Raw genomic sequence first — 25,171 nt, 5'->3', positions numbered from 1 at the left:
ATTTTCTATGCTGTGGTAAGCTAAGTAAGTATGGTTCTGCACATCAATTAAATACAATGTACCAGATGCTACCCAAGGTTAGTTCTGTGAAAGGAATGTATTTGGTCTAAGATATTGATACAGTCATAACCACAGGAAAATAGCCACTCACAGGAGACCTTGCCCACGCCCAGGATTACGGCTGCACAGGTGGAAGGTCAACTGAGGAAGATCTGTACTAGCAAGGCGGCTGGACCGGATGGAGTTTCCCCACGATTACTGAGGGCCTGTGCGACTGAGCTGGGAGAACCACTACAGCGCATCTTCAACATGAGCCTGGAGCAGAGAAGAGTACCCAGACAGTGGAAAACATCCTGTATTGTCCCGGTACCGAAGAAACCACAACCAAAGGAGTTGAATGACTTCAGACCTGTTGCCTTGACGTCGCACGTGATGAAGACCATGGAGCGGCTGATAATACAGAATCTGAGGCCACAAACCAGGCACGCCCAGGATCCTCTTCAGTTTGCGTATAAGGAGAAGGTGGGAGTGGAGGATGCTATCACATATTTGCTGCACAAATCACTCTCTCACCTAGAGGGGGTCAGTTGTGCTGTGAGGATTACATTCCTTGACTTCTCTAGTGCCTTTAACACCATCCAGCCCAAGATCTTAAGGCACAAAACTAACGGAGATGGGAGTAGACTCTCACATGGTGGATTGGATAGTGGACTACTTGACAGATAGACCTCAGTATGTGCGGTTGGGAGACTGTAGGTCTGACACGGTGGTCAGCAGCACAGGGGCGCCGCAGGGAACCGTACTCTCTCCGGTCCTGTTCACCCTGTACACATCAGACTTCCAATATAACTCGGAGTCCTGCCATGTGCAGAAGTTCGCTGATGACACGGCCATAGTGGGGTGTGTCAGGAATGGACAGGAGGAGGAGTATAGGAAACTGATACAGGACTTTGTGATATGGTGCAACTCAAACTACCTGCGTCTCAATATCACCAAGACCAAGGAGATGGTGGTGGACTTTAGGAGATCTAGGCCTCATATGGAGCCAGTGATCATTAATGGAGAATGTGTGGAGCAGGTTAAGACCTACAAGTATCTGGGAGTACAGTTAGACGAGAAGCTAGACTGGACTGCCAACACAGATGCCTTGTGCAGGAAGGCACAGAGTCAACTGTACTTCCTAAGAAGGTTGGCGTCATTCAATGTCTGTAGTGAGATGCTGAAGATGTTCTATAGGTCAGTTGTGGAGAGCGCCCTCTTCTTTGTGGTGGCGTGTTGGGGAGGAAGCATTAAGAAGAGGGACGCCTCACGTCTTAATAAGCTGGTAAGGAAGGCGGGCTCTGTCGTGGGCAAAGTACTGGAGAGTTTAACATCGGTAGCTGAGCGAAGGGCGCTGAGTAGGCTACGGTCAATTATGGATAACTCTGAACATCCTCTACATAGCACCATCCAGAGACAGAGAAGCAGTTTCAGCGACAGGTTACTATCGATGCAATGCTCCTCAGACAGGATGAAGAGGTCAATACTCCCCAATGCCATTAGGCTTTACAATTCTACCGCCAGGACTTAAGAACTTTTTAAAAGCTATTATTAATGCTTTTTGAGATAGTGATTTAGATGTATATCATATTTTTTTACTGAGTTAAGTATTGTATGTAATTAGTTTTGCTACAACAAGTGTATGGGACATTGGAAAAAAGTTGAATTTCCCCATGGGGATGAATAAAGTATCTATCTATCTATCTAACCCATAACATTTCAGCTGGCACTGGAAGCAGCATGAAATGTCCATTTGAAGCAAGCTATCCAGCTTGAGGTGTTACAGTTTAAACTAATGAATCCTATGCTGTTGATGTGTGGCAAGACTACACCGAAACAGGCAGGGTGTTGCACTCTTATAATGGTGAGCAGAAAGAATTGAGGGTTATAATGTGGTAGACCAGAAAAATGTTGCATCTACACTTGGTAGTCATACTGTCCAATGGGTAGGACTGGTAAAGCAGCATCATGAGAGATACAAGGAAGACTTCAACCCAGCACAGTTACTTCAGCTGCACAGTTAGCAGCTGAGTGAGCAGATATTGTTCACAGAACAGGGAAACGAGAAGACCAGTGTTGTAGGAAGACGGATGGAGGTGGCCGAAAGAAGACCAGCACAATGCTTTCATAAAGGCACCAAAATACTGCTGCTGGCAAGGATTAGGGACACAATAGGGACAAATCATAGCAGGCCAACACCAAAGTAGCAGAAGGCAGTGATATTCTGATGCCCCATATCAGTGGAACAGGGGGAAGACCAGATCTGTAAGGACAGTCAATTAACCCAAACATCTGGCAGAGACTTAATACCAAAGCAAAGTGCATAGAGAATGGATTTTGATCTTTTCTTTCTCATTATTAAAGGAAGGACGTAAAACATATAGCTCAGGTAATGCTGGGTATGAGTCCCTTGGAGAAATGTAATATGTGACAAACTATTCTTTGTTGCTGCAATGCTTTAGAACCAGGTTATCCATGCAGGTGTAAGCCTCAGTAAAGACATTGTTCCTCTTGTAAGCTGTTTTTCCTGTTTAATAAGTGCCCTTATTAGCTATTGAATTGCTGGCTATTTTTCAGTATCCTCATGAGATCCTGGGACAACTAAATGGAACAGAACTCAAAACCAAAATTCTGCAGATGCTGAATATCTGAAGTAAAACAGGCCAGGCAGCATCTGCAGAGAGAGAAACAGTGATAATGTGGCTAGTCTGTAACCTTTCATCAGAACTGGGAAAGATTAAAAATCAACAAGTTTTCAGGCCAATGAAAGGGAGGAAAGAAAGAACAACAGAGAAGGGTTGTGGTAGGTTGGAGGGGCAGGAGATATTGAGTTACAAAAGATAATGGAGAGATGAAAGAAGGTGATGGAGGCATTTTTGAATACCAAGTCAAGTCTGTAGGAATTGTAATGAAGAGAGGATGAATAAACGTGTCAAACGTACCAATGGAAAAGAGAAGAAAGAAAAACAAGCAGGAAGTATGGGATACAAGGGCTGGACCAGTCAATTATTTGCAAGTGTTGAACTCAGAGCTGGATATTCTAAGCTGAGCATCAAAGTTTGAACTTGGAAAAAGGCTACTAGCGTCAAGCTATCAAAATCTTCGGTGTTTAAACTGAACTATAATAGCCACTAATACAGTCGGGACTTGTATATAATAGATGCAGATACAAAATGCTGCCTTACTAACAGATTCTTCATATTTCACATGGCCCAGACAATGAAAGTGATAAATTCATTTGATTTCACTGATACATTTTTATGAGTCAAAATTATTCCTAGCAGGTATTTGTAATAGAACTGTTAACATAATCAGATAATATTCATCTATGCACTGTTTTAATATCTTTGTTAACCCATTTAATTTAAATAGTTTAACATGTATTAGAGAAATTTACTTGAATATGTTTTGTGCTTATGTATTTGGTTAGAACATTTTTCCCATAATCATCTATTTCTACTGCATTTCATTATATTTATTGTAAATTAATTTATAATTATTTACATTCGCCTGAAGTAATATTTTTTTCTGTTGCCTGTTCAGTTAAATATCTCATTTAAATATTTCTACAAATTGGTTACATTTGCATGTGTCTGCATACCTGCATAATTTATTGCCATCAGTGAATGCACAGTTAGCTTTAATGAAAACAGGAGGTGCTGAGAATAGTTAGTCGGCCAAGCAGTATCTGAGGGGAGATTGTCTTTAGGTTCCATGTAGACTAGCTTAAGAACTATGAGAGTTCTAGTCAATATCTCTAAGCTGTATATTTTTACTTTCGCCTGTTGCACTACAGTTGAAATTGACCCAATTTTGGTGCATTAAGTAGACACTATGTTTTTTTCTAACACCAAGTCAGGAGTTTCCAAAGAAATCACTACCTGACATTAAAAGCCTTTAGCAACTGACCTGAATGTTAGGCAATCCATGTTCTATTTCAGCACTCCTCCCAGCTGGAATATGGTAAGGGTTCCTTTGTCCTCACTTTCCGGCCACCAGCCTTCACATTCAGTGGATACATTCTCAGCACCCTCTGCCATCTTCAACAAGATTGCACCAGCAGGCATAATTTTCCCTCCCTTCTCCTTTCAGAATTTTGAGAGACTAATCCCTTGCTAAAGGGTTCTAAGAGTAAACCTAGCAATTATCGGCCTGTAAGTTTGATGTCAGTGGTGGGTAAATTAATGGAAGGTATTCTTAGAGATGGTATATATAATTATCTGGATAGACAGGGTCTGATTAGGAGCAGTCAACATGGATTTGTGCGTGGAAGATCATGTTTGACAAATCTTATTGAATTTTTTGAAGAGATTACTAGGAAAGTTGACGAGGGTAAAGCAGCGGATGTTGTCTATATGGACTTCAGTAAGGCCTTTAACAAGGTTCCACACAGAAGGTTAGTTAGGAAGGTTCAATCGTTAGGTATTAATATTGAAGTAGTAAAATGGATTCAACAGTGGCTGGATGGGAGATGTCAGAGAGTAGTGGTGGATAACTGTTTGTCAGGTTGGAGGCTGGTGACTAGTGGTGTGCCTCAGGGATCTGTACTGGGTCCAATGTTGTTTATCATATACATTAATGATCTGGATGATGGGGTGGTAAATTGGATTAGTAAGTATGCAGATGATACTAAGATAGGTGGCGTTGTGGATAATGAAGTAGGCTTTCAAAGCTTGCAGAGGGATTTAGGCCAGTTAGAAGAGTGGGCTGAACAATGGCAGATGGAGTTTAATGCTGCTAAGTGTGAGGTGCTACATTTTGGTAGGAATAATCCAAATAGGACATACATGGTAAATGGTAGGGCATTGAGGAATGCAGTATAACAGAGTGATCTAGGAATAATGGTGCATTGTCACCTATACTACACAGTACCAACAGCATGTGTGCCACCCGGACAAACTTGGTCTCCACGATGTGCTTTGCCCAATCTGCAACTTGAACAACACTTGTTACCTCTCTTTTTCAGCACTAGTGAATATGATTGCCTTGAAATATTAACTCTTTCACACCCAGTTGTTTATTTTCAGAACATCTGCTGCCACATTTGCCCAGTGTTAAAGAGGAGAGGAAGGTGGAAATAAAGTTGTGAGGTGAAATGGGGGGGGGGGGGGGGGCGGAAGTTGAGATTTAAGGGCAGGAGCAGATTAAGCAGGCCAATGTTGGTCAGATTGGACCTCATGATCTATTTATATGATTGGACTCCAAGTAGACCCTAACACAAGTTTATAATCTTCTTGTGGCTGAATGGAATCCCAATCCCAGAGGCCTCCCAGCTTCATCCCAGTCTCACTCTCATCTTACTGAACTTTCCTCATCCTTGAGTGCTGTATTGTCCATTGCACACTCCACAGCATGTGCCCTGTGGGTTCAATGGTGCCCACTGCCTTGGCTTCTGCTAAAACATGCAGCAGGAAGCCCAAACTGGCTTCCAAACGGTAGCATAGTGGTTAGCGCAACACTTCACAGCACCAGCTGTTGGATCAGAGTTCAATTCCTGCCACTGGCTGTAAGGACTTTGAACATTCTCCCTGTGACCATGAGGGTTTCGTTTGAGTGCTTTAGTTTCCTCCCAGATTCTGAAAGACCTATGGGTAAGGGTTATCAAGTTATGGGCGTGCTGTGATGATGCTGGATGCATGGCGACACTTGTGAGCTGTCTCCAGGACGCCTCGGACTACGTTAGACGGTTAGCGCAAACAATGGATTTCTCTGTTTCAATGCACATGTGATAAATAAAACCCATTAACTCCTCTACACACACTGCAGCTTCTAGGCAACAGGCGACAGATCACAATAATGTGACCAGCACTGAGCTTCCAACAGTTAATAAGTTTACAATTTGATATTGACCAGGAATATGTCAGAGGAGCTTCTGACTTCTGCGTTAGAAGCTAATTTTGTTTGCAAGGCTGAACAACAGCTCGACCATCCTTGAGGTCCCCATTTGCTTTTGGTCACAGAATACTTCAGACTTTCAATCAGTGTAAGTTGCTCTTCATAGTATAAAAACAACCCATTGGGAACAGTAATTAAAATCATAAAACATATTCCATTCTCAGTCAATGTGTTTCTTTCTCCCACCAGACCATCTTCATGTAATTACAGGTGAATGCTTCCATTCCACTTTTTATTTGTGGCTTGGTCACACAATCCTCTATTGTCAGATGTGCTCCCTGGAAGCATCTCATTCCTGAAGTCTGCCACCTCTGGCTGCTAAAGCCATTAATTGGTAATGAAATTTAGCTCTGGCTTTGCTCTTGAAAGGGACCCCAAAAGTGTTGAATTTTTTTTAGGTATAATTAACACACCAGCTGCTGATAGGGCTGTCTGAGTCACTGTTGATGTTTATTGATCAGCATGACTTCATTGTTCATTGAGTGAATTTCTTTTGAGAATTCTGCAGCACAGCACTAAATTGACAGAACTGAACTAAACTGAAGATTCGTAGGCTGTTTCAAGAAGTCTTTGATGTGATACTTAACATTCTGTGTGTTATTCACTCACATTTTGCTGTTTATGCAATTTATTCTTTTTTCACATGTTGGGTGTTTGATATTTTCTTTGAATGCATTCCATGGTGTGTCTTTGTTTTGTGGCTGTCTGTGGGAAGACAAATCTCAGGTTTGTAACTGCATGCATACTTTGATAATAAATGTATAGTTCTTTATTGCTTTGTTGGGTTAAAGTTGCAAAAGTACTGTACTTCTCATCCTCTCTGGCATCTCAAGGACTCTTACAGGACTTATAACATGTACAAAATCTTCCTGACCAGGATCTCGTTTACATAATACATCTGCAGAGCCAAAGCTGTCTAATCTTGCACATAAATTTCATTGTCCTTTCATATTATTACAGCGACTTTTCTGCACAATTGGAATGTCACAGTGTTGATCATGCTGTTTATAGGAAAAATGTGGTAAATTGGAAAGAGTGCAGAAAAGATTTACAAGGATGTTGCTAGGACTCGAGGGTCTGAATTATAGGGATATGGCTAGGATCCTTGGAATATAGGAGAGGCACAGATAGGTGGACAGTAACTCTGAACCCCATGGTAGAGGAGACCAAGACTGCGGGACATAGATTAAGGGTAAAACAGGAAAGATTAAAAAAAGACCTGTGATAGATATTCACTGTCCAGGCCTGGGAGGGAGGGACCTTTTCCTTTCAACACAGCAGCTTACTCTTCCAGAGATAGAAACATAAAAATAGAAAACTTACAGCACAATACAAGCCCTTCAGCCCACAATGCTGTGCCAAACATATCCTTACCTGAGAAATTACCTAGGGTTACCCATAGCCCTCTATTTTACTAAGCTCCATGTACCTATCCAGGAGTCTCTTAAAAGACCCTATCGTATCCACCTCCACCACCGTTGCTGGCAGCCCATTCCATGCACTCACCACTCTCTGCGTAAAAAACTTACTCCTGACATCTCCTCTGTACCTTCTTCCAAACACCTTAAAACTGTGCCCTCTCGTGTTAGCCATTCCAGCCCTGGGAAAGAGCCTCTGACTATCTACATGATCAATGCCTCTCATCATCTTGTACACCTCTATCAGGTCACCTCTCATCGTTCGTCTCTCCAAGGAGAAAAGGCCGAGTTCACTCAACCTATTCTCATAAGGCATGCTCCCCAATCCAGGCAACATCTTTGTGAATCTCATCTGCACCCTTTCTAGGGTTTCCACATCCTTCCTGTAGTGAGGTGACCAGAACTGAGCACAATACTCCAAGTGGGGTCTGACCAGGGTCCTATATAGCTTTAACATTTCCTCTCGGTTCCTAAACTCAATCCCATGATTGATGAAGGCCAATACACCGTATGCCTTCTTAACCACAGAGTCAACCTGCGCAGCAGCTTTGAGCGTCCTATGGACTCGGACCCCAAGATCCCTCTGATCCTCCACACTGCCAAGAGTCTTACCACTAATACAATATTCTGCCATCATATTTGACCTACCAAAATGAACCACCTCACACTTATCTGGGTTGAACTCCATCTGCCACTTCTCAGCCCGGTTTTGCATCCTATCAATGTCTTGCTGTAACCTCTGACAGCCCTCCACACTATCCACAATACCTCCAACCTTTGTGTCATCAGCAAACATACTAACGCATCCCTCCATTTCCTCATCCAGGTCATTTATAAAAATCACAAAGAGAAGGGGTCCCAGAACAGATCCCTGAGGCACACCACTGGTCACTGACCTCCATGCAGAATATGACCCGTCTACAACCACTCTTTGCCTTCTGTGGGTGAGCCAATTCTGAATCCACAAAGCAATGTCTCCTTGGATCCCATGCCTCCTTACTTTCTAAACAAGCCTTGCATGGGGTATCTTATCGATAGCCTTGCTGAAATCTATATACACTACATCTACTGCTCTATCTTCAATGTATTTAGTCACATCCTCAAAAAATTCAATCAGGCTCATAAGGCACAACCTGCCTTTGACAAAGCCATGCAGCCTATTCCTAATCATATTATGCCTCTCCAAATGTTCATAAATCCTGCCTCTCTGGATCTTTTCCATCAACTTACCAACCACTGAAGTAAGATTCACTGGTCTATAATTTCCTGGGCTATCTCGGCTCCCTTTCTTGAATAAGGGAACAACATCTGCAACCCTCCAATCCTCCAGAACCTCTCCCATCCCCATTGACGATGCAAAGATCATTGCCAGTGGCTCAACAATCTCCTCCCTCACCTCTCACAGTAGCCTGGAGTACATCTCATCCGGTCCCAGAGACTTATCCAACTTGATGCTTCCAAAAGCTCCACCACATCCTCTTTCTTAATGTCTATGTGCTTTTCAATCTGCTGTAAATCATCCCTACAATCACCAAGATCCTTTTCCGTAGTGAATACTGAAGCAAAGTTATCACTGAGTACCTCTGCTATCTCCTCCGGTTCCACACACACTTTTCCACTGTCACACTTGATTGGTCCTATTCTCTCACGTCTTATCCTCTTGTTCTTCACATACTTATAGAATTCCTTGGGGTTTTCCTTAATCCTGCTCGCCAAGGCCTTCTCATGGCCCCTTCTGGCTCTCCTAATTTCATTCTTAAGCTCCTTCCTGCTAGCCTTATAATCTTCTAGATCTCTATCATTACCTGTTTTTTTGAACCTTTTGTAAGCTTTTTTTCCTTCTTGACTAGATTTTCAACAACCTTTGTTGTTCCTGTACCCTACCATCATTTCCCTGTCTCATTGGAACATACCTATGCAGAACACCACAAAATTATCCCCTGAACATTTGCACATTTCTGCCGTATATTTCCCTGAGAACATCTGTTCCCAATTTATGCTTCCAAGTTCCTGCCTGATAGCCTCATATTTCCACTTACTCCAATTAAACACTTTCCCATCTTGTCTGTTCCTATCCCTCCCCAGTGCTATGGTAAAGGAGATAGAATTGTGATCACTATCTCCAAAATGCTCTCCCACTGAGAGACCTGACACCTGACCAGGTTCATTTCCCAATACCAGATCAAGTGCAGCCTCTCCTCTTGTAGGCTTATCTACATATTGTGTCAGGAAGCCTTCCTGAACACACCTAACAAACTCTACCCCATCTAAACTCCTCACTCTAAGGAGATGCCAATCAATATTTGGAAAATTAAAATCTCCCACCACAACAACCCTGTTATTATTACACCTTTCCAGAATATTCCACAGATCACCACTCTCTGGCTAAAGAAGTTTCTCCTCATCTCGGTTCTAAAAGGACACCCCTCTATTCTGAGGCTGTCCCCTCTGGTCTTAGATTCCCCTGCTATAGGAAGCATCCTCTTCACATCCACTCTATCTAGGCCTTTCACCATTTGATACATTTCAAGGAGGTCAACCCTCATTCTTCTGAATTCCAGTGAGTACAGGCCCAGAGCCATTAAACACTCGTCATATGCAATACACACAAAATGCTGGAGGAACTCAGCAGGCCAGGCAGCATCTGATAAGCCTTCCAATCCCAGAATAATTTTCATGAACCTCCTTTGAACCCTCTCCAGTGTCAGCACATTCTTTCTTGGATAAGGGACCATGAAGGAAAACAATGATCTTGCAGTAAGTGCAGAACTGTCTGAAAGACTACAAACCTTAAAAACATCCATGCCTGAGCTGCAACCTCAATGAACAGCACAGTTTTGTGCCATCTTGACCAGAATCCTGGGGGTGTTGTGACCACTCTGATGGTTCCATGTTGGCTGTTACCATGACAATTAATGGGCAGCCTCGCCATTGACTTAAACAGCTGCAACATGCTTTCCTAACTCCTATACTCAAAGCCCTGACTGATGAAGGCCAGTGTGCTAAACACCTTTTTCAGCACTGTCTTCCTGTGATGCCGCTTTCAATGGACTATGCACTCAAACTCCTAGGTCCCTCTGTTCCATCACACTGTTCTAGAACTAAGCTGGTTTTACTTTCCAAATTGTATCACCTAACTCATATCTGTACTGAAATCCATTGGCTACTCCTCGGCCCATTTCCCACACAGATCAAGATATCCTGTCATCTACAATAGTCTTCATTATCCACGACTCCTCCTAATTTTGTGTAACCCACAATACAAGAGCCTGGTGATGGTTCAAAGGAAGTTTACAAAAATGACTGCAGGATTGAATGGCTTGTCATATGAAGAGCGTTTGATGGCTCTGGGCCTGTATTCACAAGAGTTCAGAAGAAGGTGACCTCATTGAAACCTATTGAATGGTGAAAGGCCTTGATATAGTGGATGTGGAGAGGATGTTTCCTGTGATAGGAGAGTCTAAGACCAGGGGATAGGGCATCATAATAGAGGGGTGTCCTTTTAGAGCAGAGATGAGGAGGAATTTCTTTAGCCAGAGAGTGGTGATCTGTGGAATTATTTGCCACAGGTAGCTGTGGAGGCCAAGTCTTTATGTATATTGATAGATTCTTGATTGGTCAGCGCATGAAGGGATATGGGCAGAAGGCAGGAGATTGGTGCTGACAGAAAAGTTGGATCTGTCACAATGGGCCAAATGGCCTAATTCTGCTCCTATAATCTTATGCTCTTATGGTCTAAGTATTCTAAAGGGAGGATGTGACAACCCTAGCTGTTAAGGGAAGTCAAAGGCAGCATAAAAGCAAACAAGGCAGCATATAAGAGAGCAAAAATTAGTGGAAAGCTAGAGGATTGGGAAGCTTTTAGTTGCCAACAGAAAGCACCTAAAAAAGCCATAAGGAGAGAAAAGATGAAGTATGAAGGCAAGCTAGCCAATAATATCAAAGAGGATACCAAAAGTTTTTTTCAGATATAAAAAAGAGTAAAAGAGAGGCAAGAGTGGGTATCAAATTGCTAGAAAATGATGCAGGAGAGGTAGTAATGGGGGACAAAGAAATGGTGGATGAACTTGGTAAGTGTTTTGCGTCAGTCTTCACTAGAAGTATGTCAGAAAATGTGGAGTCTCAGAGGACAGAATTGAGTGTAGTTGATATTACTAAGGAGGAGTTTGGAAAACTTAAAGGTTTGCAGGTGGATAATTGGGTACAAAGTAGAGATTGTTAGGGCATTGGTAATGATCTTTCAAAAATCACTAGATTCTGGGTTGGTTCAGGAGGACTGGACAATTACATATATCACTCCACTCTTTAAAAAGGGAGGGAGGCAGAAGAAAGGAAATTAGAGGCCAGTTTGCCTGACTTCAGTGGCTGGAAAGTTGTTGGGTTTGATTATTAAGGATGAGGTTTTGGGGTACTTGGAGGCACATGATAGAGTAGGTTAAAGGAAGATCTTGCTTGACAAATCTGTTGGAATTCTTTAAGGAAATAACAGGCAGCATAGACAAAGGAGAATCGGTTGATGTTGTGTACTTGGATTTTCAGAAGGCCTTGACAAGGTGCCACACGTGAGATGGCTTAATAAGATAAGAGCCTATGGTATTACAGGAAAGATATCAGCATGGATAGAAGATTGGCTGACTGGCAGGAGTGGGAATAAAGGGACTGACTGCCAGTGACTAGTGGTTTTCCACAAGGGTCTGTTTAAGACCCCTTTTTATGTTGTATGTCAATGGTTTGGATGACATAATTGATGGCTTTGTGGCCAAGTTTGCAAATAATTTAAAGGTAGATGGAGGGGCAGGAAGTGTTGAGGAAGCAGAGATCCTGCAGAAGGACTTGGGCAGATTGTGAGAATGAGCAAGGAAGTGGCAGATGGGATATAGTGTAGGGAAGTGTATGGTCATGCACTTTGGCAGTATGAATAAAGACATAGACTATTTTCTAAACAGGGATAAAATCCAAAACCAGAGTTTCAAAGGGACTTGGGAGTCCTTGTGCAAGATTTCCTAAAAGTTAACTTGCATATTGAGTAGGTGCTAAGGAAGGCAAATGCAAAGTTAGCACTCATTTCAAGACGACTAGAATATAAGAACAAGGTATAATGCTGAGGCTTTATAAGACATTGGTCAGACAGCACTTAGAGTATTGTGAGCTGTTTCTGGCTCCTTGTCTGTGAAAAGATGTGCAGGCATTGGGGGAGGGTTCAGAGGAAGTTCATGAGAACAATTCCAGGAATTAAAGGGTTAACATCTGAGGACCGTTTGATAGTTCTGGCCCTGTACTTGCTGGAGTTTAGAAGGGGGCGGGGGGCTCATTGAAACCTATCAAATATTGAAAGGCCTAGATAGAGTGGATGCGGAGATGATGTTTCCTATACTGGCTGAGTCTAGAACCAGAGGGTTAGACTCAGAATAGAGGGACACCTCTTTAGAACAGTGATGAGGAGGAACTTCTATAGCTAGATCGTGGTGAATCTGTGGAATTCTTTGCCATGGGTGGCTGTGAAGGCCAAGTCATTGAGTATATTTAAAGCAGAGGTTGTAAGGTTCTTGATTGGTCAGGGCATCAAAGGTTACGGGGAGAAGGCAGGAGTACGGTGTTGAGAGGGATAATAAATCAGCCATTGTGGAGTGGTGGAGCAGACGCAATGGGCCAAGTGGCCTAATTCTGCTTATGGTCTAACTGATAGCACTGTGTGTCCGAGGTGACCCAAACGTCTACGTGTAGTAGCAGTACAAGGATGAACTGTGAACTTGTAACACCATGTCTGTGCTGGCAGGGAGATTTTTAATACATCAGAATCTTAGGTGGAATTGATAAAGTATATAAGGAAGGTCGCTAGTTGTGCACTCTAAAGCATTTAAGATTAATGACTTCCAGTGTGACGCACTTGTTTTATTGGAAGGTAATATTAAAAGTTGTAGGTTGCAACCTTATGACACAATATCTAAAGTAAGGAATTGATGTTAGAAATGAGGTGGGGAAATGACAAGCCTGCTCACGAAAATGGCTGCAAGCATTTCAAAACATGTCCAAAATGAAATGTAGAAAGCAAAAGCAAGTGAAAATGAGACCAATTTCTAAGCCAAGCTCTCCGAACTAGAAATAAAAGCCAAATAAATATATAAAGTATTACATTGATTATATTTCAACAAGAGAAGGGTAGAAATTGAGTAGAAACTAATCTACTACATACTCTGCACTTTAATTTCCTCGAAAAGTAAAAAGTTTTTGTAAAGGAAATTGCACTTGTGCCTTTGAACCTCCCACATCACAGACACATTTGAAAGAAAGATGTTTAGTGAACATTCTACAGAGCAGCCAGAAAAATATTAAATCATAGTAGTCTGGCCTCTCAAAAGAAAAACATCATTACAATTGACTGCACTGTTTCTATTTTGGCATAAAATCCAGTAGCCTCTAAATTTAATACTATGAAATACACAGCTTTAAAATATCTAATTTAAATTGCTAAAATGAATGGGATTAACTCATGAAGCATCCAATAAAAATAATTTATCTTTCTGCTTGCCATTTTCAATTTGCCTTTTGAAATGGCTCTATAATAATGTGTAATTGTGAATTTGTGGGATTAGCATATAATCGAGGGCTATGGAGCTGTTAAATTACACTAATATTAAAATATCATTGGAGAATTTTGTGAGTCCAAGAGCAGGGTGAGTTGCCTCAACGACAATCATCCAGTAGCACTCACATCTACTGTGATGAAGTGCTTTGAGAGGTTGGCTGTGACTGGAAGTTACTCTTGCCTTAGCCAATAGAAACCATTCTTAGTCAAAAGTGGAGGGTTATTCAGTAAAGGACTACCACTCACAAAGTAAGAACTGCATGTAACACAGGGATTCATCTTAAAGAGTTAGAACAATTATAACAAATTTATTAATAGCACTTTGACAGAACAAGAAAATTAAAACTATTGCCAAAGCAAAAGAAAAATATTTACAGTTGCACAATAAGAGAAATAGCAAAAAGGGGTTTGATGAGAGGGAGATGACCAACCCCATTCATTTCTTGAGCTCTGGGTATTGCTGGTATATTCTCCTTTGAGAAGGCAGTGGTGAACCACCTTCTTGGACTTGGAGTTGCTTCCATTATGCTGGTAGGTAGGGAGTTCCAAGATTTTGACCCAGTGACAACAGAGGAGAGCAAATAGATTTAAAAGTCAGGGCATATGTGACTTGAAGGGGAGGGTCACACAGGTGGTAGCATCCTCATCCACAAGCCACTCCTGTCCTTCCAGAAAATTGGAGTATAGATTTGAAAGGGCCGCCAAGATGGCCTGGATGATTAACTGTAGTGCATTTTGGGTGTGTAACACAGTGCAGACGATACATGCCATGGTGTTGGGAGGAACGTTTAAAGTGATAAGTCAACGCCAATCAAGCAGGAAGAGTCAGAAAAGCCAGTTGTATATGCTCAGTCCCTTCTGTTGGACTTTTATTGTTGTCACTTATTAGCCCATGCCTGAATGTTGTTGCTTCATTTGATGAGCAGTTGTGAATGAAACTGAACAATGTACAATCATCAGCAAAAATCCCTGCTTCTGACATTGTGATAGAAACAAAGAAATTGATGAAGAAGGTTGGGCCATGGACGCAGTCCGGAGGATATCCTGGGGCCATGATAACTGATCGCCAACAGCTATCTTCCTTTAGGTGAGATCTGACTCAAAATACTTTCCACTTGATGCCTATTGACATCAATTTTACCAGGACACCCTTACACCACTCTCAGCTGATGTTGCCTTGATGTCAGACTCATTCACTCTCACCTCCTCTGGAACCCAGCCCTTAGGTTTGCTTTTGGAACAAGGCTGTGATGAGGTCTGGGGATAAGTGGCCCAATTATACCCAGACTGGACATTGCCAAGAAGGTAATAGAGACACAAGAGACTGCGGATACTGGAACTGAAGCAACAAATAATCTGCTGGAGGAACTTGTAGATTGAGCAGCATCTGTTGGAGGAATTCTGATCCATGGATTTCTTCAGAATTCAGGCACTATGAAAGAAAGGAGTCTTGATGCAAGGTTTTGACCCAAGCTGTCAACAATTCCTTTCCTCCACAGATGCTGCTCAACCCGCTCAGTTCCTCCCACAGATTGATTGTTGTTACCGAGTAGGCTACTTGTGAGTAAGCAAGGCTTGGTATCACTGACACATTCCATCATTCTGCTGATAAATGAGAGGAGGCAGATTGCATGATAGTTAGCAGATTGGATTTGTCCAGCTTTTTGGTGAACAGCAATATTCCACACTGTTGATCAAATGCTAGTGCTGTACGTTTACTGGAATGGCTTGGCTCACGTCACAGCTGGTTCTGGAGTATAGGGCTGTAGCTGGTCTGTTGTCTAGTCCCATAAATCATTATTTTATCTAGTCTGTCAGCTAATGTGTGATATTATCTGAAGTGAATTAAACTAGTCAAAGAGTGATTTCTGAGGATGGGGATCTCAGAGAAGCTAAGGGAACCCAAACTTGAGTGTGCCAATTGAGTCATTTCAGCACTGTTTTATACTTTCTGTCCTCATTCTCCATCCAGTTAGCTTCCTCTAGACAGATTACACTGGAAAACAAAGATTTTGCTTCCTGAATACTTTTGGGTGTATCTTACGGATTTTGGGCTGCTGATCATGGAGATCACCATGAAATTTCCCTATCATGCACCATTTTTTTAAAAAAATGGCCTATATTTGTTATTTCAATTCATAATTCAAGTCAGAATAACTGATGCCAGGTTAAGGAAGGCATTTTTGTTGGTCCACAAATCAAACAGGTCACCAATGGCAGTCAATTTGAAGAACTTCTAGTGGGACTGGAGAAAATCACATGGAAGGCATTCAAGGATGTTGAATTTCTTTGGGTAACTACAGAACACCAAACTACATGCAGCTGGTTGACAACATGCTTCAAGCATACAAAACCATGAAGTGCAACATGTCACTAAAGATTCATCTTCAGCATTCCTACTTAGACTTCTTCCCTGTATATCTTGTCACTGTTAGTGACGAGCATGGTGAAAGGATTCACCAGGACATTGCGGTCATGGAGAAACGGTATCAGGGCAACTGGAATCCATCAATGCTGGCTGATTATTGTTGGACCCTTAAACGAGAAGCCTCAGACACTGAGTACAAATGAAAATCACCAACAAAAGTGTTAGATTAGTTGAACAATTGCAAAGTGTCAGCACAGTTATGCAATTAAACACATTATATTCAATAAAAGTTATTTTTTCATAACTCTAAATTCAGACTCTAAAGTGGTCTGAAATTATGTTCCATTTCAAGCAATCTATCATAAACAAAAAAAATCAGAGAAAGCAACTCTTTGAAAACAATTTGTTGTCCAGTGTTATCGGTGGTTAACAAGCCATTACCCTCTCTCAGCCAATACCACCACCATTTGCATCATTCAGATTCAGAGTCATGTATTGTCAAATGTTGAGATGGAACAGTGTACATGATGGTAATAAATGCAAGAACAAACACAATGACTTGCGCAAAACAGCAGAATGGGGGAAAGACAGCAGTGGAATCTGAAGTAGAGTAAAAAGAAATGCTGAAGTGATAATAACTGAACAACAGAGAGAGGTTAAGAGTCCAAGAAGGTGGCAGCACCACTGTGAAGGAGATGTGGAAGAGGTGATTCATTCAGTCTGTCTTGGCTTTTACACTATCACAGTCATTCCATTAGTTGTCTCTATGGATGCAAAGGGTACCAGACTTCTGTTTGTACAGTAATGAGGGAAGTGTTTGTTGAAGTTATCTGATGGCAATGAGCTCTGGTACCATTGCCCTGGTAAAGGCTTGCCAGCAAACTTTGGCTTTTCTGTTTAATGTCAATAAGTGACATTAATTAGACTTTATCATCTCAGAACTGTCCTTGAAAACATTTTGCTTTTAGGACTGCTAGAATTAAATGGAATGAAAATGCCAAAGCATTGGCAGCAGCAGTGAGATTATTGGAGCGCCCTCATACATATGAAATGGAGAGAGACAAATATCAGCAGAAAATGCTGAACTTACCCAATAGATCAAATAAGAATAATCTTTGCACTTATAAAGCATCCCAAGGCATCTCAGGAATTTTATAAAACTAAGTTTGACACCAGCCCACTGAAAGACATATTGGACATGGAACAAAGCATTAGTTCTCAGGGCCATCATCATGGAGGAGGGAAGGGTGGAGACACTGAGAGAAAGGTTCAGAGAGCAATTTCCAGAACATGCAGGCAAAGGGCACCAATGACAATGGTGATCATGAGCAGAAGAGTGGTTTAAAAGAGAAATGGAGGGGCAAGACGGTGGAAGGATCTGTCATCAAGCACAGTGATGATGGGTGAAAGGTGGAAGTTAAAACATGGTCATCAGAATTTTAGATGACCAACTTAACAGGACAGAATGAAGGAGATGAGTGATCTGGAACAGATGTAATGGTATGAATGAGGTTGAGCTGAGGAACATGTGGAATTTGGTAATAACACCTCTGCCCTAGCAGGGACCCTCACCACCCAGGACATGCTCTCTTCTCACTGCTGCCATCAGGAAGAAGGTACAGGAGCCTCAAGACTCACACCACCAGGTTCAGGAACAGTTATTACCCCTCAGCCATCAGGCTCCTGAACCAGAGGGGGTAATTTCACTCAACTTCACTTGCCCCATCATTGAATTTTTCCCACAACCTATGGACTCACATTCAAGGTCGCTTCATTTCATGTTCACAATATTGCTTATTTATTATTATTAAGATTTCTTTTTGTATTTGCGCTGTTTGTTGCCTTCTGCATTCTGGTTGAACGGCCTAGTTGGGTGGTCTTCCCTTGATCCTGTTATGGTTATTATTAGAAACATAAAAACATAGAAAACCCACAGCACAATACAGGCTCTTCGGCCCACAAAGTTGTGCTGAACATGTCTCTACCTTAGAAAGTACTAGGCTTACCCATAGCCCTCTATTTTTCTAAGCTCCATGTACCTATCCAAAAGTCTCTTAAAAGACCCTATCGTATCCACCTCCACCACCGTTGCCGGCAGCCCACTCCACGCACTTAACCACTCTCTGCATAAAAAACTTACCCCTGACATCTCTGTACCTACTCCCCAGCACCTTAAACCTGTGCCCTCCTGTGGCAACAATTTCAGCCCTGGGAAAAAGCCTCTGACTATCCACACACTCAGTGGCTCCCATCATCTTATACACCTCTATCAGGTCACCTCTCATCCTCCGTCACTCCAAGGAGAAAAGGCTGAGTTCACTCAAACTGTTTTCATAAGGCATGCTCACCAATCCAGGCAACATCCCTGTAAATCTCCTCTGCACCCTTTCTATGGTTTCCCCATCCTTCCTGTAGTGAGGTGACCAGAACTGAGCACAGTACTGCAAGTGGGGTCTGACCAGGGTCCTAAGTAGCTGCAACATTACCTCTCGGCTCCTAAATTCAATTCCACAATTGATGAAGGCCAATACACCGTATGCCTTCTTAACTACAGAGTCAACCTGCACAGCTGCTTTGAGCGTCCTATGGACCCGGACCCCAAGATCCCTCTGATCCTCCACACTGCCAAGAGTCTTACCATTAATACTATATTCTGCCATCATATTTGACCCACCAAAATGAATCTCTTCACACTTATCTGGATTGAACTCCATCTGCCACTTCTCAGCCCAGTTTTGCATCCTATCAATGTCCCGCTGTAACCTCTGACAGCCCTCCACACTATCCAGAACACCCCCAACCTTTGTGTCATCAGCAAAATTACTAACCCACTCCACTCATCCAGGTCATTTATAAAAATCACAAAGAGTAAGGATCCCAGAAAAGATCCCTGAGGCACTCCACTGGTGACTGACCTCCATGCAGAATATAACCCGTCTACAGCCACTCTTTGCCTTCTGTGGCCAAGCCAATTCTGGATCCACAAAGCAATGTCCCCTTGGATCCCATGCCTCCTTACTTTCTCAATAAGCCTTGCATGGGGGACCTTATCTAATGCTTTGCTGAAATCCAAATACACTACATCTACTGCTCTTCCTTCATCAAAGTGTTTAGTCACATCCTCAAAAAATTCAATCAGGCTCGTAAGACACGACCTGCCCTTGACAAAGCCATGCTGACTATTCCTAATCATATTATACCTCTCCAAATGTTCATAAATCCTGCCTCTCAGGATCTTCTCTATCAACCTACCAACCACTGAAATAAGACTTACTGGTCTATAATTTCCTGGGCTATCTCTGCTCCCTTTCTTGAATAAGGGAACAACATCCGCAACCATCCAATCCTCCGGAATCTCTCCTGTCCCCATTGATGATGCAAAGACCATCGCCAGAGGCTCAGCAATCTCCTCCCTCACCTCCTACAGTAGCCTGGGGTACATCTCATCTGGTCCCGGTGACTTATCCAACTTGATGCTTTCCAAAAGCTCCAGCACATCCTCTTTCTTAATATCTACATGCTCAAGCTTTTCAGTCTGCTACAAGCCATCATTACAATCACCCAAGATCCTTTTTCATAGTGAATACTGAAGTAAAGTATTCATTAAGTACCTCTGCTCTTTCCTCCGGTTCCAAACACACTTTCCCACTGTCACACTTGATAGATCCTATTCTTTCACGTCTTATCCTCTTGCTCTTCACATACTTGTAGAATGCCTTGGGGTTTTCCTTAATCCTACCTGCCAAGGCCTTCTCATGACCCCTTCTGACTCTCCTAATTTCCTTCTTAATTAGCCTTATAATCTTCTAGATCTCTAACATTACCTAGCTCTCGGAACCTTTTGTAAGCTTTTCTTTTCTTCTTGACGATTTATTACAGCCTTTGTACACCAACAGTTCCTGTATCCTGCCATAACTTGCCTGTCTCATTGGAATGTGCCTATGCAGAACGCCATACAAATATCCCCTAAACATTTGCCACATTACTTCCGTACCTTTCCCTGAGAACATCTGTTCCCAATTTAAGCTTCCAAGTTCCTGCCTGACAGTGTCATAATTCCCCTTACTCCAATTAAATGTTTTTCTAACTTGTCTGTTCACATCTCTCTCCAATGCTATTGTAATGGAGATAGAATTATGATCACTATTTCCAAAATACTCTCCCACTGAGAGTTCTGACACCTGACCAGGTTAATTTCCCAATACCAAATCAAGTACAGTCTCTCCTCTTGTAGGCTTATCTACATACTGTGTCAAGAAACCTTCCTGAACATACCTAACAAACTCCACCCCATCTAAACCCCTTGCTCTAGGGAGATGCCAATCAATATTTGGGAAATTAAAATCTCCCACCATGACAACTCTGTTATTATTACACCTTTCCAGTATCTGTTTCCCTATCTGCTCCTCGATATCCCTATTACTATTGGGCGGCCAATAAAAAACACCCAGTAAAGTTATTGACCCCTTCCTGTTCCTAACCTCCACCCATAGAGACTCTGTAGACAATCCCTCTATGTCTTCCTCCTTTTCTGCAGCCATGACACTATCTCTGATCACGCCCCCACCTGTTTTGCCTCCCTCCCTATCCTTTCTGAAACATCTAAAACCCGGCACTTGAAGTAACCATTCCTGCCCCTACACAATCCAAGTCTCTGTAATGGCCATCACATCATAGCTCCAAGTACTGATCCGCGCTCTAAGGTCATCCGGTTTGTTCACAACACTCCTTGGGTTAAAATAGACACATCTCAAACCGTTGGTCTGAGCGCATCCCTTCTCTATCACCTGCCTATCCTCCCTCTCGCACTGTCTCCAAGCTTTCTCTATTTGTGAGCCAACCGCCCATTCCTCCATCTCTTCTGTTTGGTTCCCACCCTCCAGCAATTCTAGTTTAAACTCTCCCCAGTAGCCTTAGCAAACCTCCCTGCCAGGATATTGGTCCCCCTGGGATTCAAGTGCAACCTGTCCTTTTTGTACAGGTTACACCTGCCCCAAAAGAAATGTGTATCCCTGCCCCCTGCTCCAATCCCTCAGCCACACATTTATCCTCCACCTCATACTATTCTTATACTCACTGTCACATGGCACAGACAGTAATCCTGAGATTACTACCTTCGCGGTCCTGCTTCTCAACTTCCTTCCTAACTCCCTGTAGTCTGTTTTCAGAACCTCTTCCCTTTTCCTACCTGTCATTGGTACCAATATGTACCACAACCTCTGGCTGTTCTCCCTCCCACTGCAGGATATCTTGGACGCGATCTGAAACATCCTGGACCCTGGCACCTAGGGGGTAAACTACCATCCGAGTTTCTTTCCTGCATCCACAGAATCGCCCGTTTGACCCCGTAACTATAGTATCCCCTATCACTACTGCCTTTCTCCTCCTTGCCCTGTCCTTCTGAGCCACAGGGCCAGACCCTGTGCCAGAGGCACGGCCACTGTTGCTTCCCCCAGGTAGGCTGTCCCCCCCAACAGTACTCAAACAGAAGTATTTATTGCTAAGGGGGACAGCCACTGGGGTACTCTTTCGTACCTGACTCTTTCCCTTCCTTCTCCTGATTGTTACCCACTCATCTGTCTCCCGTGGCCCAGGTGTGACCACCTGCCTATAACTCCTTTCTATCACCTCCTCACTTTCCCTGACCAGATGAAGGCCATCGAGCTGCATCTCCAGTTCCCTAACGCAGTCCCTTAGGAGCTGCAGCTCGACACACCTGGCACAGATGTGGCCGTCCGGGAGGCTGGGAGTCTCCTGGTCATCCCACATTCGACACCGAACACAGAACACCAGCCTCACACACCTACTTCCTTTCCACAATTAACACAGATAAACCTACCTCACCTTGTTACCACCTAAGCCCGTTGAGCCAAAGCCGTATCACTCTGCTACCCTCTTACTCTGCTGCCCGCTGGATATGGCGGTCTTCTTTTTAAACTTTTCCCGCTCTACTGGCTGACGTCACGCACCTGTGCAGTCTTGCCTATCTTTACCCCAAGTATATTCTATAGATTTATTGAGTATGCCCACAAGAAAATGAATCTCAAGATTGTATATGGTGACATATATGTACTTTGATAATAAATTTACTTTGAACTTTGAATTTTGCCTTACAGTGGGTATGGGTATGTGATCCAATGCTCATTTAGTGGTCAGATATGAAACAAAGGATCAGTTTAATTTCTGACAGATGATTAGGAAAAGAATGGAATAGAGATTGTGACTGGACCCTCAGACAATGACTTCCCATTATTTAGTTTAAAGGTATTGCTGCTCATTCAATATCAAGTGCCGAACACTCCTCTTGTGAGTTTAGGGAGAAGGAGCGAGTCTAGAGGTACTGTATGTTGGTGGAGTCAAGCTGATATTAGTATACAGGTGAAAACTGACTATACTTTCACAAAGAGCAAGTTGAACAAGCACTTGGATGAAGGGTCAAGAATGATCTTTGAGAAACATCAAAGACGAATGGGTGTGAATGGAAGGGAAGCCTTTACAGGTGGTTCTCAGCCAATGAATTCTAAGATAAGAATGGACCAGTCTTCAGCTAGGCAACAATGAAGAGCTGTTGGAGGAAGAAAGCCAGATAAATTGCTTCAGATGCAAACGGATTGAGAACAACTATTGCGTATCTTTGTCACAGCCTCAAATAACTTACCAGAAGTATTAACTGGTACATCAAATAATGACTGCAAAATTTTTTTTGTTTTTTTTGTTTTATTGCATTTTCTATGGTAGAAGTAGAAAATTGGAGGGATTTTATATGGCATTTCAGAAAAGAAGGTTTTAAATCTAGAGAACCACAACATAGTTAAAGTCTTGGAACGGACCTCAGTGTAGTCCACATGGTCTACAGGGAATTCAAGGAGTATTTTATTGAGTAGCATGGAATGGGGCAAATCTGAAGGAGATGGAAAAAAATTCATGAGAGAGAACATGGGAACCAAGGAGAAGTTAGGTATTCGATGATTTAGTGGCACTAGGGAGCAGGTAAAGGAGATTATGGACTTGGAGGGAAAGGGAAGAGAAGCTAGAGAAAGATTAATGCAGTTAGGGAGAACTTCAGGGAAATTTTGGCCTTGTGTAGCGGGAGAGGGCACCGTTCTTATGGTTTCAGACTTAATGGCAAAGACATTCTTGTGTTCTTGATAGCTAAGAATGCCATAGATAAGGGAGAGATAGAATGTAGAACAGATCAATGTAGTACAGGCCATTTGGCCCACAATGTTGTGTTGACATTTTAACCTACTCGAAGATCAATCTAATGCTTCCTTCTACATGGACCTCCATTTTTCTATCAACCATATGCCCATCTGGGAGTCTCTTAAATGTCCCTAATGTATCTTCCGGTATCACCAGCCCTAGCAGCGCACCATGCATCCACCACTCTATGTATAAAAAATCCCTCCTCTGACATCCCCCCCCCCCTTACACTTTCCTCCAAATGCCCCCTTGTGTTAACCATTTCTGTCCTGCTTCTCAGCTATCTTTGCCTCTTATCACCTTGTACACCTCTATCAAGTCACCTCCCATCCTTCTTCGCTTCAAAGAGAAAAGCCTCGACTTTAATCCAGACAACATTCTTGTAAGTCTCCTCTCCACGCCCCCGAAAGCTTCCACATCCTTCCTATAAGGAGGCAACCAGAACTGAACAAAATGCTCCAAGTAAACCACACAAAACACTGCAGGAACTCAGCAGGACAGCTGCATCTGTTGAAATGAAGAAACAGTTGACGTTTTGAGCCAAGACCCTTCCTCAGGACTGGAAAGGAAGGAGGTAAATGCCAGAAGAAAAAGGTGAGGGAGGGGAAGGGGGACAACTAGGTGATAGGTGAATCCAGATGGGTGGGAAAGGTAAAGGGCTGGAAAGGTAGGAATCTGATAAGAGAGGGGAAGAGACATAGGAGAAAGGGAGGGAGGAGGAGACCCAGGGGAAGCGATAGGCAGGTGAGAAGAAATAAGAGGCTAGAGTGGGGAAAAGAAGAGGCCGCACCGGGAGCACCGGACGCAATAGACGGCCCCAGCAGATTCACAGGTGAGCTGTTGCCTCTGAATGGAGGTGAGGGAGGAAGTGAATGGGCAGGTGTAACAATGATAATAAACCTGATTCTGGTTCTAATTCTTTATCTTGCCAGTTTTGTGTTTACTTGGAGGTGGTAATGAGAAGAAGCCTTATTCTAAATGACACTGCTATTGTGATTCATTTGGGGTCGGTGTTGCTTGTCTATTGGCAGTTTCATTTAATCCCTTCGAAGTGGCGGCAAGCTTCCAAACCAGAGAGAGTCAACGACTCTCTAATATTTATATACTTAGTGTTACCTCCCTCTGCCAGTGTTCCTTTCCCGGTGGATGGTGAATATTCTGCGAGCAGCTTACTTACAAATGAGACAAGCACTGTTCATGCTGGATGGTGGAAGATCGTCTTGGTGGTAACAAGGTTCCATTCCCCCCATCCCCAAACCTTTTTTCTGCCTTGTTCTTCATTCTTCCTGATATTGAAGGATGTGATAGAGTTAAAGCTGGTGCAGCCAGGCTTTCGGGAAAGAGATGAGTGATGTATGGCATTAATCCTCCTAGTGCAGTGGCGTATGTGGGATTTGCTTGGTGTTTACTTGGTTTATCCTTTGATCCCTCTGCATGTTGTGGCTATGGAGAGAGAAACAGATTGCTGAAGGAACACTGTGGGTCAAGCAGCACTTGTTGGAGGGGTAGAGGAGCAAAGGAATATTTATTTCTTTATTTATTTAAAGATAAATAGCATGGAATAGGCCCTTCTAGCCCATCAAACCGCACTGCCTAGCAACACCCAACAACCCCAATTTAACCCTAACCTAATCATGGGATAATTTACAATGACAAATTAAC

The 25,171-nt window shown here is 42.8% G+C and overlaps 1 protein-coding gene across 3 annotated transcripts in view; it reads left to right on the top strand.

Moving 5' to 3' along the window:
• Positions 1 to 25,171, top strand: part of LOC140741058 (vasoactive intestinal polypeptide receptor-like) — a 114,875-nt gene that overhangs the window by 12,644 nt on the left and 77,060 nt on the right. The window contains exon 1 of one of the 3 annotated variants that reach the window (XM_073070743.1): positions 14,975 to 15,025. The exons of the other annotated variants lie outside the window; for them this stretch is intronic. The gene's annotated coding sequence lies outside the window, so the exon portion shown is untranslated. Of the gene's footprint in view, positions 1 to 14,974; positions 15,026 to 25,171 lie in introns of those variants that run through there. 3 annotated transcript variants of the gene reach the window in all.

The sequence above is a fragment of the Hemitrygon akajei genome, chromosome 18, assembly GCF_048418815.1.
Source record: "Hemitrygon akajei chromosome 18, sHemAka1.3, whole genome shotgun sequence".
NCBI classification, from domain to species: Eukaryota; Metazoa; Chordata; class Chondrichthyes; order Myliobatiformes; family Dasyatidae; genus Hemitrygon; species Hemitrygon akajei.
The sequence above is the reverse complement of the archived record's forward strand: the minus strand, read 5'-3'. Positions and strand labels throughout refer to the sequence as shown.